The sequence below is a fragment of the Neofelis nebulosa genome, chromosome 18 (genome assembly GCF_028018385.1).
Source record: "Neofelis nebulosa isolate mNeoNeb1 chromosome 18, mNeoNeb1.pri, whole genome shotgun sequence".
Lineage (NCBI taxonomy): Eukaryota > Metazoa > Chordata > Mammalia > Carnivora > Felidae > Neofelis > Neofelis nebulosa.
The window spans coordinates 45,762,523-45,769,067 of record NC_080799.1 but is presented as its reverse complement, the minus strand read 5'-3'; the positions used below and the strand labels follow the sequence as shown (position 1 = coordinate 45,769,067).

At 43.8% G+C, this 6,545-nt stretch overlaps 1 long non-coding RNA gene across 1 annotated transcript; it reads left to right on the top strand.

Annotated features, from left to right (window-relative positions):
* The first annotated feature begins 2,635 nt into the window (after positions 1–2,635).
* On the top strand, positions 2,636–6,317 carry LOC131500682 (uncharacterized). The gene is made up of 3 exons (XR_009256427.1): positions 2,636–2,770; positions 5,012–5,068; positions 5,986–6,317. It is a non-coding gene; the product is annotated as an uncharacterized LOC131500682 (long non-coding RNA).
* The last annotated feature ends 228 nt before the right edge of the window (positions 6,318–6,545 follow it).

Sequence of the window (6,545 nt, the reverse complement as noted above, 5' to 3'; positions counted from 1 at the left end):
TTGTGGGTGCTGTTGTCAGATTTTAGAATTGGGTCCCCATGGGGAGAAAGCCTTAGCTAGGGTTAGGGTTCAGTCCAAGGAAGTCGACAGGGCTGAAGCGACTCCAGTCTAATGATCTCCCTCGAGGGCTGTGTTGAGGGCCCTAGAGCAGGTGGGGGTCAATTATAGGGTTCAATTAGAGATAGGGTTAGGTGTAAGTTGAGGGTTATGTTTAGGGTTATGGGTAGGGTTAGTTTTAGGTCCCAGGAGGCTCCAGGCACTGAACCCACAACAGTGCAGTTGTCTCCCCGAAGGGCTGAGTGGAGTACATAAGGGAGCGTGCCGGTCAGTATCAGTTCATAAGATCCAAGACCAGAGAGATGTTTGGGTCACCCTTGGAATAGGCCTCAGGAATCCTGTCGTGCAGCTGCAATCACACCTTGCAAAAGAAATGGTGGTGATGTTCCATGTTCAATTCCGGGTATTGTTGCACCGATTCTCGAACCCGTGTGCGTGCTGTTGTCAGACTTTGGAATTGGGTCTCCATGGGGATAGACACTTAGCTAGGGTAAGTGTTCGGTACAGGGAAGTTGCTAAGGCTGAAGCGACACCAATGTTGTTAATTCCATGGAGGTCTGAAATGAGGGCACATGTGCGGCTGTGGATCCGGTTTACTTTTCATGTGCTAGATAAGGTTAAGTGTAGGGTGAGGGTTATGGTTAGGGTTATGTTTACGGTTAGTGTTAGGTCCCAGGAGGCTCTCCATCCATGTAGTTTCAAATGGCAAGATTTTATTCTTTTTGATGGCTAAGTAATATTCCAGGGTGTGTGTATGTATGTATGTGTATACACACACACACGCACACACACACATATACATACCGTGTGTGTGTGTGTATGTACGTCTGTATCCATTCATCCATCGATGGACATTTGGGCTTTTTCCATACTTTGGCTATTGTTGATAGTGGTGCTATAATCATGGGGGTGCATGTGTCCCTTCAACACAGCACACCTGTGTCCCTTAGATAAATGCCTAGTATTGCAATTGCTGTGTCGTAGGATAGTTCTCTTTTTAGGTTTTTGAGGAGCCTCCGTACTGTTTTCCAGAGTGGCTGCGGCAGCTTGCATTCCACTATTCATTGTTCAGTAGGATGTTCTTTATTCTACAAGTATTTGTTATCTTTCCAAATTTTTTCTGGTGGTTGATTTCGAGTTTCATAGCATTGGGGTCTGAAACTGTGCACGGTATGATCTCTATCTTTTTGTACTTGTTGAGTACAAGTAAACATAAAATTATTTATGTTTACTTATTTTAGAGAGAGAGACAGAGCATGAGCGGGGGAGGGGCAGAGAGAGAGGGAGACAAAGAATCCGAAGCAGGCCTCAGGCTCTGAGCTGTCAGCACAGAGTCCGACACAGGGCTCAAACTCACAAACCATGAGATGACGACCTGAGCTGAAGTCAGATGCTTAACTGAATGAGCCTCCCAGGCACCCACTTTAATGAAATTTTAAATGACACCGTTCAAAGTGCACTTGCTACCTTGCAAACTCAGAGAGAGAGAAAGAAATGTGAAGAATCAGGAAGTGGTTAAGAGTTGGCTGCTGAGTTTTACTGTAATTTGGCTTTGGAGGGTTTTTGTTCATTGGGTGAAGTGAGCACAGCATATTTGCCTGCCATTTACCACAGTAGACAATGGGCCTCTGGGAGCCAAAACTCCTTCTGACCAATGAGTTGGAATTTTACTAGGACCGCCAAGATGAGATTTGCTATTTCAAGGACTAGGAGTTATCTTTTATTTTCACAACTAGGTAATTATCACATCATTCAACTTTGCCCTCCAAGATATGTAGAAAATACCCAAATATAGTTGAGAGAGAAAGGGTGATAGCCAAAGTGTATAATCCTTTCCCTTTAAAAAATATGTTTAAATTATGCTTTATGATTTTTTTTAAATTTTAGTGAGGGGGCATGCAAGTGGGGGAGAGGGGCAGAGGGAAAGAGAGAGAATCTTAAGCAGGATTCACACTCAGTATGGAGCCCAACACAGGTCTGGGTCACATGATCCTACAATCATGACCTGACCCAAAATCAAGAATCTGATGCTCAACTGACTGAGCCACCCAGGTGCTCAATAGTCTCTTTCTCTCTGAATGCTGAATAGTAAATTTTCAACGTGAATGGGGGATAAACATGCATACATACATACATACATACATACATACATACGTATACCACTAAGAAAGCCATGAGTTGTTAGACATGAACTATTTTCCATCATCTTTGTCTTCTAGTTATATTCATGCCTCAAGGTGTTTGTTGATTGCAATGTACGATCTTGCTGTGTGAGGTACAAATTGTTGTGTGATCAGTTTTCCGTGAAAGTCTTTCCTCATATCTGTCTTAACCACAAGATGCAAATGTTGAATTCAAGGATGTAGAGCTAAGAGCCTTCAGGTCCAATAACTGTCAACTAGAAGTTATATTTTCTGTTGGGGAGAAATCCCCATATGATGGCAATGACTTTGCATTGGTAAGGGAAAGAATACTTTCATGCCTTCGTGGTTCTTGCCTTTTTTTCTGTCTCACCAAAATCAAGACTCAGGTCATGTGCACGTTTATCAAGAAAACACCTTTTTTTTTTTCCAGAAAATAAAAACGCCCTGGAAGACAAGTGTGATGCATTGAGGTCTGTGAAAGCCACAAAGGAAGCAAAAGTCAAACAGCTGAAGGAGAAAGCACATAACCTGGAAGAATTCTATGAACAAAGAAAAGTGCCTACAAAAAAGTAACATGGGGGCGCTTGGGTGGCTCAGTCGGTTGAACGTCCAAATTCGGCTCAGGTCATGATCTCACGGTCCATGAGTTCAAGCCCCATGTCGGGCTCTTTGTTGACAGTTCAGAGCCTGGAGCTTGCTTTGGATTCTATATCTTCCTCTGGCCCTACCCAACTCGCACTCTGTCTCTATCAAAAAATGAATAAACGTTAAAAAAAATTTAGAAAAGTAAGATGTTCATGTGAGAACTGTCACAAGGACCGGATTGTATGGGAGAACATGGCAGCCAGTAGAGATAATTGTATTTCTTTTGGAACTGGGTCCAGAGTATTTTTGCCCAATGCATTCAGTAGTATTGGACCTTCCCTTCCTACCTTGCTTTCTGTAATGTAACCTGCATTTTCCTTTCTGTCCTAAGTGCTTGCCACACATTGTGTCATGTTTTGGGGGTGGAAGAGGGAAGGTACCATCATTAATAACTTTAATACCTGGATCCACTCTGGATCCACCTACACTGTCCTACAGGTTTCAATCGCCTCACACTGTTTTGTCACCCAGCAATTAGGTCATTTTTCTTCAGGACCAGACATGGGTCAAAAATGTGTGGGGAAAAAAATGAATTATCTTGCTGCAGAAACAATGGAAGTTGCTTTCTGGAAAGTGGGTATGGGCACCAGCAGTACTGGATCCCTGCATCCATTCTGCCAGTGAGATTGCTCACTGCAGGCCCAATCCCTAAGAAAGTCAAGTTGTTTCCTGTCCCCTGATTTTCTAAGTGTAACTCTTCTGAGTCTCGGCCAAAGCCCGCAGCTTCACTAGGGCTCATCTTTGCTGGCCGCCCCTGAACTACACTTGTTTACTTCTAAGTCTGTGCCCATAAAGTTGTTCAGCTTCTTTGCCATTCAAATGTATGCCCCCCACCTCAATGATGAGTCCTAGGGAGTTTGGGTCCAACTGCCAGGCTGGCTTTGTCCTGGACTTCCTTCTTCTCCATCTTGGTCTTGTGTGTCTTTGTGGGGTTGTCAGACACTTGGTGCATTCAGTAACATGTTTCCTCCTTTGTACAGTATTTCCTTTTGTTCTCAGGAGGAGATGCGGGACTTTAGAGTCCCTCACTCGTGTTGGAAAATGAAGTCTTCTCTTCCCTGGAGACTCACCTTATATTTGTCCTTCCCACAGCTGGGGTTAGGGCTTGCTCTGTCTCACTGGCATCTTGGTTTTGTTAACTCGTAAGCACTTTCTGTGAGTGGGTGCAGCACCCTGACCACCTGTCTATCTTCAACCCCTTACAACAGAGCCACTACATTACAACCACTCCAGCAAGCATTTGCCGAAGGACTGCCTGAGAGGCCAGAAGGAAATGCATGTGCCTTTCTCTGTCTAGTGCTTTTGTGTCATTTTCTAAGAGATTTTCAATTTTGCATGTGATTCTTGAGTACATCAAGTGTCAAGTTGAAACCATCTCAATCAACACCACAAAGAAAATAGTCTGAGGGTAACACAGCAACCCAGCCTTGCCAAGCATTGCCTTTTGCTGCCTTCATTATCAATGGAATGAGTCTTGTTAAAGTAGATTTGGCTCCATGAAGTTGAGAGTTTTTCACCTGAAATCTCTTTCCTGGAAGTAATACCAGACTGTGTGACAGTTCATATCATGTTGTACGTCAGGAGATGATGTTGTTCTAAGATTGGCCTTTTGAAGGTGGAGGCAGGGGTTGCAGTCCTGAACTCTAGCGATGTCTGGGAGTGAGCTGCAATGTTAGCGAAACCATATTCTGGAAGGTCGTCTTTCAGGTGATTGCCTGTGTCATGGTACAACTTTTGGACTGAGAATCAGGGCTCCCCATGGAGGTGTAAGACTAGTGATGATCCCCTGCTTCATCCTAATGGGTATAGTTGGTCAGATATGGTTTTTCACTCACTGATGAAATGAGTCTTCACCATCTCAAACAAAAGACCAACTCTGGGAAGGCACAAAGTACAATGTTATTTGATGACTTTATGATAAAGGAGAGGAAACGAGAACTAGAAAGACAGTTCCAATAGTAGAGACGTGGCAGGAGACAGAAGTTGAATTTTCTTGAACTTAAATGGGGTGTTCACTTCATTTCTCTGATTGGGTTGTCAGTCTGTGCATTTATGGGAGAAGTGGGGGAAGGGATATTTGCATAGGACTTCAAGAGTGCTGGGAGGTAAAAAGGGAGAACCTCTGGACCTTGTTCCTGACTGTGTATGTATCTTTCCCATCATAGGAAGCTGAAAATGACACTGTGAACTGGTGGCAAAGAAGAATCAGCTGGCAGCTGCAGGTAAAATTTGAAAATAGCTACAGAAGGGGCGCCCGGGTGGCTCAGTCGTTTAAGCGTCCAACTTCAGCTCAGGTCATAATTTCACAGTCCGGGAGTTCGAGCCCCGTGTCAGGCTCTGTGCTGACAGATCAGACCCTGGAGCCTGTTTCAGATTCTGTTACATCTCTCTCTGTCCCTCCCCCGCTCATGCATGTGCTCACTCTCTCTCTCTGTCTCAAAAATAAACATTAGGAAGAAAAAGAAAATAGCTACAGAAGAAAAAAACAAGTACAAGTGAGTTCAGCTAGTAATTACCAGCAGCTCATGAAACCGCTGTTCATTTTTTGGTTTTTAATCTTTGTGCAGTGTTTAAAGTCAACATATGCATAGAGTATTAACAGATAAAAAAGGTAAGTTTAGAAAGAATGAAACAATTAAGTTTCTAAACATTTGCAGATCTCAAGTAGTGGCCAGACTGTGTGGAAACTTTGTCCATGCTAACATTCCTCGGGGGTGGTGTCAATTGTCATCATCTGTAGGAAAGCAGTGTGTCATACAATGAATCATACCCATCAACATGGTAGTGCCATTTCATGGCCCTCATCTTTGCAACCCTGGGAAACATGGTGAGGATATAAGTTATAGAAGAATAGATCTTTATGATAAAAGACACTTGTCACATGATGAGTTAGAGAAAGATTGAAAATGGGAAGGAATTCTATGAACTCTGAACCCTACAGGCATGGAATAATGAGTAAGGAAAAGATGTAACAAGAGCTTTGATCCTACTGTACATTGATAATCATGGGCAAAGTGTTTCATGTGTAAGAATAAATTGTATCCTGGGACAAATAGGAGGTTGTTGGGAACGTGGGCAGCTTATTTAAAATCATACCCAATATTGGGCCTTATCTGACAAGAGCAATTGTAACTCACAGGCAACAAATTGAACAAACACGGGAACAGCTGCAGCAGGCAGAGCTCACCTTTAGATACCAGGTAACCTGAGTTCTGCCTGACATACTGAACCCTTAGCACCTCACGCGGGTGAGTGTAGTGGCCCTTGGAATCCCTGACCACGGGCTTTTCATTGTTGGCTTTTTCAGCTTGCAGTTCATGAGAAGAATGCTCAGGACAACTAGGTAAGTGTTTTCTTGTTTCCTCCTCTTTCTTTGGTGCACAGTGTGGCACCACCTTCCGACTGAAGGTGGATGTGTTTTTTCTCCCCCAGATCAAGACTCAGATCTGGGACAGGGAGATGGCGGAGCAGGGCAGGGAGGTCGCTTACTTGAAATACAAGTGTGGTCATTTGACTTGCGTTTTTATGGGTGTTTCCAGGGATGACGCCTGCACTGTTTGTTGTCTAGTAGACGACGCGGTGTTGCAACTCTTATAGAAGTCCATTATTTTTCTGTATCCAAGACTGGACGGGATGGAAGCAAAGAGGCTGCCTGAGGGATACATGAGGCAGAAACCAATCACTGCAAGAACCCTCCAC